At 47.3% G+C, this 14,146-nt stretch overlaps 1 pseudogene; it reads right to left on the reverse strand.

The window, feature by feature from the left end:
- Positions 1–1,002: 1,002 nt before the first annotated feature.
- On the reverse strand, positions 1,003–1,499 carry LOC115860635 (thioredoxin-like protein 4A; annotated as a pseudogene).
- Positions 1,500–14,146: the final 12,647 nt, after the last annotated feature.

Genomic DNA, 14,146 nt, shown 5'->3' on the forward strand with positions numbered 1-14,146 from the left:
AACCATATGGTCCCTGTCACCTGTACTCAATTCTGCCGCCGCATCAAGAAATCAGCCTAGGGACTTCCCTGGTGGTGCAGTGGTTAAAAATCCGCCTGCCAATGCAGGGGTCACAGATTCGATCCCTTGTCTGGGAAGATCCCACGTGCCGTGGAGCAACTAAGCCCGTGCACCACAACTACTGAGCCTGTACTGTAGAGCCCACGAGCCACAACTACCGAGCCCGCATGCCACAACTACTGTAGCCCACGTGCCTAGAGCCGGTGCTCTGCATCAAGAGAAGCCACGGCAATGAGAAGCCCGCGCACCGCAACGAAGAGTAGCCCCTGTTTGCCACGACTAGAGGAAGCCAATGTGCAGCAACAAAGGCCTAACACAGCCAAAAATAAATAAATATATAAGTTTATTTTTTAAAAAATCAGCCATAGACAATATGTAAATGAATGGGGGTAGCTATGTTCCAATAAAACTTTATTTATGGAAACTGAAGTTTGAATTTCATGTAATTTTCAATATTGCAAAATACTACTCTTCTTTTGATTGCATTTTAACCATTTAAAAATGTAAAAACGATTCTTAGCTCGTGGGCGGTACATTCACAGACAGGGGTTGGATCTGGCTTGTGGCACTTAGTTTACCGACCCCTGACGTAGATTATATGTTGGAGATCTCTTCCTGTTAATACATGGAGATCTACCTCATTGTTTTAATGGCTACCCAGTATTCCATTGTATGAATTTACCTCAATTTATTTAAAAATTTTTTTTTTATTTTTCCCATCACCATGTATTTTATTTATATCAGCTAGATATTTACTGATACAAAAATACAGGGACCAGGCAGACTGAAAGTGGAGGCAATGCCACCCTCACTGCAAAACCCTCCAGCTCCTTGAGCTATGTGTACTTTCCCAAACGCTTTCTCGAAGGCTTTAAATAGTTGAAAGTATTTCTACGTGGCAATGACTCCACGGCACTGTATGCACCAGGACTGGACGAGGGCTCAGTATCTGTACTTGGTGGAGTAGTCCTTCGGAGACACGACCAGGCCGCGACCCTTCCGGCCCCCCCCCCACCCCCGTACGCCGTCTCGATGATGTCGATCATCTCCTGCTTGTCTTCCATGGCCCAGTTGATCTTGTTGTTGTTGCCAGTACCCAGGTCGATCACGATGTGTTTGTTCCTGAAGAAAAACGTGACAGTGCACGGATCGTATAACTCATACATTTTGTTGAAGTCAGGTACTTCTGTAATATCCACAAGATAAATAACTGAGGAATTTTTAACTTTTAAAACAGCTGGGGTATCCAAACAGGGCTCACAGCAAGATGAGGAAGATCCCCCGTTATCTGCCGTTTCTTTTCAGGTATGCTGCACAGAACCTCGTCCATCTTCATACAAGTAGGGTCCCAGTCGTGTCCAAACCGAATGACGACCACGCGGTCTTCTTCCGAGAGGATGGCCTGATCCGCTTGCCAGCCATTGTACAGGTGCGGGAGTATGTACATCTTGGGGCCGACGGGTCTGCGGGAGGGAACCACCGGCCAGCTCCTCCCAGCTCCAGCGCGGGGCACCCACCCCATGGAGCCTCACCCTGTGGAGCCCCCACCCCACGGGGCCTCACCCCGCAGGGCAGTCGGTGCGCTGCCGAGAAGGCCAGGCCCGCGTCCACCTCGTCCCCAGACCCCGACCCCACCAACGGATCGTCTCCGCCCCGTGGCCCAGAACCCAGGGCTAAGGGACCCTTGGGGTCGTACACCCACGCCTCCCTTGCCACCCCCTCCCTCCCCCGGCCCGGCACCTGAATTTACCTCAATTTATATAGCTATTTCCTTATCGATGGACATGCAGATTATTCCCAATATTTCACTATAGCAGAATATCCTGTTCATACATCTTGAGGCATATGTATTTCTGTGGAGTGGGATTCTAGAATTGGAACTCCCAGTCCGTCCCTCCCCCACGCCCCTCCCCCTTGGCAACCACAAGTCTGTTCTCTATGTCTGTGAGTCTGTTTCTGTTTCGTAGATAAGCTTATTGGTCACCCTAATTTTAAGCAGGCGAGTGATATGGTCAGATTTGCTTTTTTGGTATAACTTTGTGTTGTAAGAATAATTTTAGATTCAGAGAAAAGTTGGCAAAGATAGGACAGAGAGTTCAGTTTACCCATCCCCCCAGTTCCTCCTATTGCTAATGTCTTAGATACATTTGTCAACACTAGGAGATTCACATCGATATATTACTATTAACTAAATTTCAGGCTCTGTTCAGATTTCCCCAGTTTTTCTACCGATGCTCTTCTTCTGTACCAGGGTCCCATCCAGGATCCCACATTTAGAAGTTCTGTTTTTAGGAAGATAAACAGTAGCCATGGTCTGCAGGGTGGACTGGAGAGGCTGGGGTCTGGGGGCCAGGGGACCTGGGACGAAGTTGGTCAGGAGCCTGGTGGGAGGGGTTGAGGTCAGGCATTCCAGCTGGTGCCGAAGGGGAGCAGGGAGGGGCGATACAGACCTAGAAGGTTAGGAGGTAGACCTGACGGGATCAGTCTGTCTAATAAGTGAAGCTGAAATGTCACCATGTGTTGCTGCGACACCTCATCCAGTCACCCAAGCGGCAGATGATTATTGAGCCCCTACCAGGTGGCGGGCACTGATGTTCTCTGGACCCCGGACTCTGGGTTCCACCTGCCACTCTCGTACATCTCCATCTTTAGCCTGGTTTTCCCATTTCACTGCCTGGGAGTATGCTAAAACCAAACTCCACTCCTTAAAAGAAGTCCAACACCAAAAGAATTTTCACAGCCTGTCCTTACTGCTGCCAAAAATATATATTGCCAATTTCCAGTGGAAGCTCAAATGTCCCTTTGTAATAACCTGGCCTCCAGGCACTAAGTTTGAGAGGTCACCACAAGTTGGGACTACGCCTGGGGCACCGAGGGCCGTGGTGCCCAGCGACAGCTGGGGAGGGGAGGCAGGTACCAGGCGGTGATGGACCCTGAGACCCAGGGGGTCCTGGATGCTCATTCCCTTGGGTTGCAGCCCGGGATTAAGAAAAAAAATCCAGAGAAATCCTGGTTGGCATGTTTCTAGCCCAGATGGAAGAGAAATAGGACAAACTGCTAAAAGGTTCCAAAACCAACACATGAGAAGTACCTGCTGCCAGCAAATTCGAGGTATGTTGGCATGTGCAGCAGAAGAGAAATGTGTTCACCCCGATGGAAAGGGGAAGACAAGAAGACGGACGGCTGCTGAGAGAAGGTGGGGTGCTCCTTGCCAACTGCCAAACGCCAGCTCTGGGAAGAACGGCTGCTTCCAAACGACCGCGCGGGACTGGGGCGAGCCAGGAGGAAGGGGCGCAGACAGCCAGGCGACAGGCATCTCGAGTGTGGGGCTCGTGGCTTGTCAGCCCCACTCCATTCGGCTGTGCCCTCAGCCACTCGGCCTGCCTTTCCGCACCAGCTCAGGGGGCGTTCTGTCCCCACATTATTTCTGGCCCGGCCCCTCCCTCAGAAGGGCTCCCTCTCTTCCATCCTCTCCTAACTCACACTCTACCCATCTTTGCGGGCATTTGTTGCCTGGGGCACATCTCTCTGCACACCGTCCCTACATTCGGGGTATCTCCCACATTACAAATCCTGCGTTATCAAGGGAGAAGCTAGAAAACATCTCTAGACCTCTGTGCCTTGAATTGTACCTGACGCGTCCACATGAGAATTGGGTTTGAGGTGGTACCCCCATCAGGGGAACCACAAGGGGGCAGCAGAGACCCTTGATTCTGGAGGGTGTAGGGTTGAGCTCCTGGTTTCCAGGGCAGAGGGTCCTAGGTCCAGAGTGGCTGTGGGGTCTTCTCTAAGAAACTCCTTTTTGTGGTTGGGTACTTTATGGCTGATGGCTTCAGAGTCAGGCCCTCCTGGACATTTTGCCAGTTCTCTAATCGTCTTGATTAAACTCCTTTTTCCCCTTAAATGAACAAGAATGGATTCTGTTGTTTGCAACTAAGGATTGTGGCTATTACTCCATCTGTCTTAGTCATTTGGGGCGGCTATAACATGATACCACAGACTGGGTGGTGTAAACAACAGACATTTATTTCTCGCAGTTCTGGAGGCTGGGAAGTCCAAGATCAGGGTGCCAGCAGATCTGGTGCTGGGGAGGGCCCTCTTCCTGGCTTGCAGATGGCCATCTTCTTGTAACCTCACATGGTGGAGAGGGGTATCATCTCTCCTCTCGTAAGGGCACTAATGCCATTCATGAGGTCCCCAGCCTCTAACCTAATCACTGGCCAAAGGCCCCCCATCTAATGCCATCACATTGGGGAATGGGCTTCAACCTATGAATTTTGTGGGGGACACAAACATTCCATCCGTAGCACCATCCTTCAAGAGCAGCTGAAGAAACTTCTATGACCCTGTCCGGAGCCTTGGGTTCTGCAGATGTGCCTGTCTTCAATGCCACCCCATCTCATATTAAATTGCCTATCGTTTCCTGGTGTTTGCAGTAGTTGGGCTGCCTCTTCACTGGTTGGAAACATCTAGAAGCAGTGAGCCTATCTTTTCAATTGTCTCGTTTGTAGCATCTCATAGCCGGAAAGGGATTGAGAGGATATTGGCCAATCCACCCAACTTACAGGCAAGATGGGGCTCAGAGCAGTGACCAGTGGAGTGACTTGCCAAGGGCTGGAAAGAGCAGAAGCAGGAGAACTAGAGCCAGGCCTTTTCTCCTGTCGCCTCCTGGAAGGATGCTGAGCCCGCATAGGGAATTTATGGGGAAGACGCGTCATGGCAGTACTTGAATTTAAACAGGACCTTCAGAGGAGTTCAAAATGCTTCATGGACCTGTGAGTTCCAGATTGTATAACTTATATTCCTGGGAAGTACAAAGAGAAGAGAAACCCTCTTCTGTTTACAGCAGGGAAAACTGAGGTCCGAAGGAACTGATTTGCCCAAGATCAGTATCAGTTAGAAGTCTCCAGCTCCTTGGATTTCCAAGTCTGTTTCAGGAAAACCATAGGATGTGGGTTCCTATAATGGAAACCCAAGAAGTGTTTGAGACTGCCGCCTGAGACCCACCCCCTGAATAATGCTGAGTCCTTAGGTGTTCCTTGGAGAGGGGAGGATGGAAAGTCCCTGTATTAGGTACCCATTGCTGCTAACACATCTCTCCAAAGCTTGTGTTTTAAAACGACCCCGGGCATTTATTATCTCACAGTTTCTGTGGGTCAGGAATTTGGGGGCAGTCACAGGATGCCAGTGGCTGGGATCATCTTGAAACCTCCTTTGTGAATATGCCTGGTTCTCAACTGGGAAACTGGAATGGCTGGGGGCACAGGCATCTCTCTCTATCTCTGTCTCTTTGCAGTTTTTCCAGCAAGGTGGCTTTAGGGCAGCTCAGGGGTCCAAAGGTGTGTGTTCTGCGAGAACGTGCCAGTCCTAGCCCTAGAGTCGCGTTAACATCACCTCCACTGCAGTTTGTACTTCAGTGAGTTAGAAGTGAGTTACGGAGCTGGCTGTATTCAAACGGAGGTGAGTGAGGCATCATATCTTTACGGGAAGGGAGTAAAGAATTTGAGGATATGTTTTAGAACCACCGCAGACTCCAAGTTCCAGAAAGTGAAGTGATTTCCCCTAGTTATATGACTAATGGGTCAGTGAGCGGGACCTGGATAGGAACAGGACAACCACTGGCTCATTGTCTTTTTAACAACCAGCATTAAAGTACTGAGAGAGAGCCAGAGAAGGAGGTCTGATTTGGATTTTCTTTAGGGTGTTACCTCATTTTTAAGCTGCTTAAACAAACAGCAGACAAACATACCCTTAATGAATCACTGCTAGTAATAATTGTGCTCATGCCCCTTTATATTTGTGTAACACTTGGTCTAGACCCACACTGAATGGCTTGTTTAAGATCGGATAGCAAGTCAGGTCAGAAACAGAATTAGAGCCAGAACCCCGGGGGTCCTTATTCTTTTTTTTTTTTAATTTTATTGTTGATTTCTCTTTGCTTTGCTGTGTTGGCAACCCCCCAGGGTAAACCGTCTACTCCTTTATGAGAATATTCTCATTGCGTCTTCCCTCAATAGCAGCTGTGGTGCCCATCGCTGACTCCTGGGCAGCTGCAGACCGGATAACAACTGGGCAGCGTGGCTCTGGCTGTCGCCAGGCAGGGCAAAGTGTCGCAAGGTTAGGGGAACAGCAGAAAGTACCGGAACTAGCTCCCTGATCTCATAGGTTCAGAAACCAAGGCAGGGTGGGCTGGTGGGCTCTTGCTTAAGTCCTTTGATGAATCATGAAAAGGGTGGCATTCAAATCCAGGTCTCAGTGTAAAATCTAGATCCCACCCCCCATTTGGATTCCTGTGTATTTCTGAAATGAAAAGCAAGCTGGTTTTGAAAAAGCTAGTTATCATGGATTTGCTTGCTACAGAGACCCTGGAGGAAATGTTACTTTGGGCAACTTACCAAATCAATCCATCAATCAACATGTAATTATTGACCGCTGTCTGTTGACTCAGCTTCGTGCTAGGCGTGGATGATACTGGACGTAAAATCTTGGTTTATACCGTATTTACAGTGATGGTTCCTGGCTTCAAATACCTTTATGAACCCAACTCCACGGAACATGCTATTCTTGATCCCATGGATCGCCCCAAATGGTCTAATCTCAGAGAAATCACACCTCCACCAGTACTTTCTAGGAAAAACAAATAGTTAATACGTAGTGTGCTTTTCTAAAAAACACACATACGCGTGACGGCAGTGAACTTAAGCACTATTGAAAAATCCGAAATGTATGGCAGCTTTCTAATTAAAAAGATTATTTCCTGCAAACTCAGATGGAATATCCTTCTCCTGCTTCTATGTTTTTGTTTTTTTTTTTTCTGTGAAACAAACTCTCTGCAAGAAATGTGAAATTTATTATGAGAGGGAACGTGCTAACTATCCAAACATCCTAGTCAGCCTGAGGAAACGAGGCAATGATGACTTGGAAAACACTTCCCTTTACACACACAGCCATTCACACGCGTCCAGGCTCAGCCCATCCTCCTGGCCCAGCTCAGCCTCTCAGCAGACTCTGTCGGCAGGGGGCATGTCTGCTGAATCAGAGCAACGCGGATGCAAATCACCTATTGGGTCTCTTGCTCTCACCACCAGACTAATCCAAACTCCAGCTTTGTCTATCGTACATCCTCCATGACTTTTCCCAGCCAAGGTTTCAATGACTCAAGTTCCACCATGTTCCCTGGAGGGGTTATACCGTAGCCAAATAGAACGAACTTACCATTTGGAATTTTTTTTTCCCTTTGATTGAATCTAATTTTCCTCTCCTTCTTTTCCTACTGTCATGTGCTTGCTGGATCCCTTAGGACCACCCACTGTGCCTGCTCATCAAACACGTAGACTGGAATTTCCCAACATTATTTGGTCTCTGACACACTTTCTGAATTGTCAGCAGTTATGCCTGTGGCACTGGGGTCCGTCCCATCCCTTAGACTCAGACATGCTCCAGGTACAGCCATCTGTCTGACCACACTGTTGATTCTCTAATATGTACACATACAAACATTACCTCTTTGTGCCAGGGTCCCACAGCCCTACTCTCAATCTCTGAGCCAAATTTAGAATGGTGGAGGAAGAAAATGCAGAATGTGGCAAAACAGGAAGAATGTCTTTGAGACCCAGAAAAAGGTTAGGCTGTGCCAGCTAAGAATCACTGTCAAATATGAACCTAAAGAAAGTGAAACTCTAACTCACTTAATTTTCCCCCTTAGGCATTTTTATTCTTTCTTTGCACATTCTTGCTACTTCATTTTGAAATTCAACGACAATTTTCTAAGTCTTCCTTCTAAACTTTAACCCAAAATTAACCATGTCTAATTACAGGCGAATTGAATCCTTTGGCTGTTTCACTTAATCATAATATGGGAAATAAGCCTGATGTTATTTATTGATAAATGTACCAAAATGTATATAGTCTTGCTTAATTCCAAGACATAGTACAGAGCCCATCATACAGGTGAGAAAACTGAGGCTTAAAGATGTAAAGTAACTTGTGACAGTCATAGGCTTGGAATTAGAGTTCAGATGAACTGGAGAACATAACCACTAGCAACACAAACAAACAAAATCATCTTGGAATGACCAAGGAGAAAGTTATGATAGAGGTGGACGAGGAACCAGACACACCCACGCAATTCGGCACTGCTGAGTTTCTGTCTGCTGTTCCACCATGCTGCATGTAGAACCATATGTGTCACACCCATTTTCAGATCCCGGTGACAGCTGTTAGGTCCAGATGTACTCATGTGCACGTCACTCACATAGATGTCAACGCTGCATCAAAATCGGCCGGGTCCAAGTCATCAGGTGTAGGCAGTCATGGGTAATTAGGACTTAGTCTGTAGGGAAGGCATCCAGACCTGGGTCCTGGAGCGCTTTTTGCTTTACTTTTACTTTTGAAAGTCTCATCAGGGCTGAAAAGGATGCCAGGGGCTCCATCCAACTCTGCAGCTGATCTACCAAACACATAGTGAATCAGAGTGTCTGGGTGAGTTACCCAGAGGTGCCTGCCTCAGGGATGAACAGAAAGAGCTCTGATCCCGGGGCTGCCACTTAACTTTTTTAGAACTCTGTTTTCAGAATCTCTGTTTTCTGTGCTTCGGTTCCCCAATCCATACGACGGATCAGGATCAATACTATCTCTTCTCTCCCTTTCTCAGAAGGATATTGACCCCCAAGGACAAAACAGAACTACCCCTGCTGTTTTTGCTATGTCATCTGGGAGCAGGCCATGTTTCCCATTGATTCTCCGTCGGGAGGAACGGCGAGGTTCCGCGCTTCAACGCCTCGCAGAGGCTCCGAAACTTGTTGGTCCCAGCAGGCTAGTGCCCAGGTTGTTGGCCCCATTGGCACACTCTGAGGTCCTGCTGCTTTTCACATGCTTCATCTCCAAGCATCCAAATTCCACCCTTTCTATCTTTGCACCTCAGCTCAAATCCTGAATCTGAGGCTTGGGGTCAGTCCTAAGTTCTGGGCCACTCTCAGCTCTTATGCCTCTGTCCTATTTCTTCCTTAACTTTTGAAACTCTGATTAGACATATCTTGGACCTTTTCACTCTGTCTTCTATGGCCTTTAACTTCTTTTACATTTTCCACCTCTTTATCGCATAGGGCTACCTTCTGTACCATTTCTCCAGTACTATCTTCCAGGTCACAAAGTCTCTCTTTGTGTGCTGGTTTGCTGCTCAATTGTCTCCGTTGAGTTTTTAATTTCTATTTTATTTTATTTCCAGACTTTTATTTTATAGAAGTTCTTTTTTTATTCATTTATAAATCTGAGGACCCTTCACTCATATTTAAAAGATTCTCTGCCATTTATTGAAAATAGGTTATATTCCATCTGATAATTCCCAAACCAGAAGTCTTTGCAGGCTGATTCTGCTGTCATTTCTGCTGGCTCTTGATCTTGGTGCCTTGTTTCCTTATACTTGTAGTGATTTCTAGCTGCAAGTTTCTCATCTTCCTTAGAAATCGCTGGGAAGGGGCTTCCCTGGTGGCGCAGTGATTAAGAGTCCTCCTGCTGATTGCAGGGGACACGGGTTCGTGCCCGGGGCCAGGAACATCCCACATGCCGTGGAGCGGCTGGGCCCGTGAGCCACGGCCGCTGAGCCTGCACATCCGGAGCCTGTGCTCCGCAGTGGGAGAGGCCACGACCGTGAGAGGCCTGCGTACCGAGAAAAAAAAAAAAAAGAAAAGAAAAAAAAAAAGAAAAGAAATTGCTGGGAATTCTTGGAGGCCTAGGGAAAAGGTGAACACCTTCAAATAAAATTTCTGTTTGCTTTTTCCTTAGTTGTCTAGTCTGGGATCGCTTTAAACATTCTGCCTGTTTCTTTTTTTTTGCTTTTTTGTTTGTTTTGTTTTTTTTCAGATGACCCATGTTTAGTGAATTTAGGCTACAAATACACAAGGCTTCTGGCTTGTAGTTCTCAGGACAGATAGTTCCCCCTTTGCTCCAGTGCCACGATTCAAGATAAGCAATTTTCCTAGCAGATATTACCTGCTCCCCAAATCTGGGAAGGATGTTGGGTTTATTTCCAGTCCTTCCTTACACTAAATGTATGGCCCTTGGAAGTTCTAACTCTATGGGACATCTCCTATTAGACCATCTACCTTGGGCAGACCTGGGTTTGGTCTCCTGTCCACCAAACCTCATAAGACTCCAAACATCAATTTTCAAGTTCAGTAGATCCAGAAAATTCCTTCAAGGCAGTTGCCGGCTTCAGTCCCCTTCTCAGCTTCTGATTCTGCCTTCATTTATTTACTTATTTTTTTAGCCAGAGTATTCCATACTTTCTTACTAACTCATGGAGGCATTTGAAAATAGTGAAAAAACCCCAATATTTTCCCCTGCATCTTTAGTATTTCGAGCAGGAAGTCTAGCCTGGACACCTGGTCTACCTTATTGCCAGAAGCAGAGGTCTCAGTTTAAATCCTACCTTTTCTAGGAAGCATTCCACAACCTCTTCATCCTATAGGGTTTCTTCCTCCTCAGAGCCTCAACTGGATTTAACCAAGTTAGTCATTTGGTATTGGAGGCAGCTGACTCTTAATCAGTGGGTGATGGATGGTCCCAGCTGGGAGACCATCTGAGCCTGGGTTTTTTGGTTTTTTTTTTACTTTCTAGCCTATCCAAGACCCAGAGCTGACCCATTTACATAGGATGGTAAGCTTCCTGCTCTCCCTTTTTCCTCATGTGCCATATTTTACATTCCCCCCATTACTTTGGTTCCTCCCTGTTTTCTCTCCTCCTAAGTAAGTGAACATTATGACTATCACTGGGCAAACGTCACTCCCTCTACTTTATTTGAATGTCAACAAAATACTTTCTCATGAGCCAGGGGAGAAAAATAGCTCATTTTTCTTAACTGAATAAAAACACTTGGTCTGGGTAGTATATTTATTTATTTTTACTTTTTATTTTGAAATTTTTAATATCATTTTTAAAGGTTACACTCTGTTTGTGGTTATTACAAAATAATAGCTATATTTCCCATGTTGTACAATACGTTCTTGTCACCAAACATTGAAAGAAGAGTTAACACTTACCCTTCTGAAATTATTCCAAAATATTGCAGAGGAAGGAACACTTCTAAACTCATTCTATGAGGTCAATATCACCCTGATACCAAACCCAGACAGAGATATCACACGCACAAAAATTACAGGCCAATATCACTGATGAACATAGATGCAAAAATTCTCAACAAAATACTAGCAAGCTGAATCCAACAGTACATTAAAAGGATCATACACCATGATCAAGTGGAATTTACCCCATGGATGCAAGGATGGTTCAAGATCTGCAAATCAATCAAGGTGGGTAGTATATTTATACACACACGTGATGAGAATTGTGATCAGTATGTAGACCTCTGTGTTAAAGTACAAACCAATGTTTCAAATTCTAAATGTGGAGAAAGAAAAGTTAACTGAACGAATCTCAGCCCTCTATGTGACATGAACTACTGTGTTACGTAAAAAGTTGCCATTCGATTAGAAACATGGAAGACCCTTGCCTGAAATCTCTCCAAGATCTTCAACATTTATTCATTAAAAAAGAATCCATTGTGCACCTACTACGTGCCAGACACTATGTTAGTCACGGAGCCCAGTGGTGAACAAAACACACATGGTCTTTGCCCTTGTAGGGCAGGCAGTGTATGTGCATATGTACCTGAAAGGAGTTGGAACATGAGACTGGACAAGGGTAGGGGGTGGGTGGGGAAGTGTGGCTGAGTCATTAGCAAGAACAGCACAGAGCCAATGCCTTCTCAAAAATACCTAAACCAGGCCCCACTTCCAGAGAGTATGGGTAGCCCAGGCTTAGGAAATGTTTAAAGCTCCCCAGGTGATTCTAGTGACTAGCCAAAGTCGGAAACTACTGCTTGAATCAATAATTTAGGACAGAATTTCCAGGAAGGGGTCCTGGGAATGGGTCACAGACTGCAAGTTCCTCGTCCACTCATCCTCACTGCAGAGCCAGGTGTGGGACCGCCAGAGCCCCCAAGTGTGTCACCGCCTCCACAAGCAGCCTCACCTGTTTGCTGCCCTGTGCCACACAAGTGTTGTGCTGCCTGTGTGTGTCATCACGTGAAAAAGATTGGGAGGTCCTGAGTTGGAGTATCTGTACCATAGGGTTTGGTCGAGATTGGCAGAATGATCTAGTGAAAAAAATAAGAATTCTGTGTCATATAGACTTAGGTTCCGTCCCTGCTCAGCCACCGATGTACTGTGTGAGCTTGAGCAAGTTATTTAGCTTTTCTTGGCCTCAGTTTCCACATCTGTAAAATGGGACTATCACCTATTTTGCATGTTTCTTATAAGGATTAAAAATAATACCTGTAGGGACTTCTCTGCTGATCCAGTGGTTAAGACTCCACGCTTCCACTGCAGGGGACATGGGTTCGATCCCCAGTCAGGGAACTAAGGTCCCACATGCTGCGTGGAGGGGCCAAAAAAAAAAAAAAAAAAAAAAAGAAGAGAAATAACACCTATAAAGCACTTAGTCCAGGAGTTGGTTCATACAGGCCAGTGTTTAGTGCAGTAGCCATCATCATTGATGTGGTTACTATTGCTGGAGAATTCTACCCAAACTTCCACCAGGGCCAGAGTCAAAAAATTAAGCATGAAAGAGAAAAAAAGATGGAGTTGTGCAGAAACATGGGACACGGTTTCCCTGAATCTCTCAGTTACGGATTGTCCCAGGGCTTCCAAGATTGGTGTAGCAACATCAGGTCAAACCCCCTGGGAAGTATTTGTGGAGACATTTCTGCCCAAGCCTGCTGCTCCGGGGGCCTCCGGGGTTTCCAGCACGTTCCTGTTTCAGAGACACTGGAGGAACCCTGAAGGTCACTCTCCTCCCTGGGCTGAGTCTGGGGGCAGTGGGAGTCACCTAGGGTCTTTCAAGCCAGGCTTCCTGGTGTCAGGAGAGGTTGGATGAGAAGCTGGGCAGGAGCTGCAGGTCCTGAAGCGGGCCTGTTTCTCCTCCCTGGGACAGGAGAGAAGGAAGGCGATGTGGGCCTGGGGCTGAAGCTACGGGCTCCACGATAGATCCAGCCTCAGGGCACTTTCTGGAGGAATGGTGGCAGTGAGACTGTAGGCTTCCTGCGTAATCAAGTCTCCCACCCAGACACTGGTGTCCTAGGGCAATGATGGCCTGAAAAGCAGAGGTGAGCGGGAATGCCAAGACACCTGCCCTCAGGCTGAAGGGACTACCAGGGCATGTTACCAAGGGGGCGATAACTGCTTGCTTTGCAGAAGGAATCTCTGACGTCACAACCGGATTTGTGTCCATGGCGAGCTGGCCCCCTGCAGTCCATCTAGAAAGTTATTCATGGGGTTGTCTTTGTCCTCTTTCCATCCCTCATGTCCCGCCCACCTCCAAGACCCTCAGTTGATTCTCTTGACATGTAATGTGCATCGCTCTTGGGCTGTTTCTTAATCTGTAACATGAGGAAGGTAATCATGACACCATCTATGCAGGTGCTGACCCCCAGGGCCTCACTGAGGCTCCAGTTCACACTTGGACCCCCAGGCTGTGCTATTTCCCAGACCAGACTTGTCTCTTCAAGAAGACGGTCAGTTCCTTGTGGGCAGGGACGGTGTCTCCCATGTCCTGTGCAGCCCCGTTACCACCTCCTGTTGGAAACAGAATCAGCCACGTGTGTTTCCTGTGCTCCTGCCATAGAGGATGGCCGGCAGCCTCTCCACCTTCACAGAAACCTGCTCCTTCTAGAAATAAGGCTGCTGGGCAGTGGGAGCCCCTCCAGCTGGGGGCGGCCAGGCTGGGTTCCTTCCTGGAGGGCAGTGGTCAGGGGAGGTGGCCACGCCTGGCTGAGCCACGCTAAGCCCCTCCCGCACTCGGGGGCTTCCTCCCGTTTCCATGGCACCTCCTTGGTGGTTTCTGGGAGCCCATCTGTGGGCAGTGCAATTGCATCCCATCCTCTTCGAGGGCTTTCTCATCCCTCCTCCTCTTCCTCTTTGATGGTCCCAGGACCTACATATGGTTCACTTTGGTATTGAAAAAAACCATTTCCTGGCCAGAGGATTCCAGCTTCCAGGAAGGCTCTCGCATGATGTGTGGGAGTCGAAAG

This window comes from Globicephala melas, chromosome 11, assembly GCF_963455315.2.
Source record: "Globicephala melas chromosome 11, mGloMel1.2, whole genome shotgun sequence".
In the NCBI taxonomy this organism is placed as follows: domain Eukaryota; kingdom Metazoa; phylum Chordata; class Mammalia; order Artiodactyla; family Delphinidae; genus Globicephala; species Globicephala melas.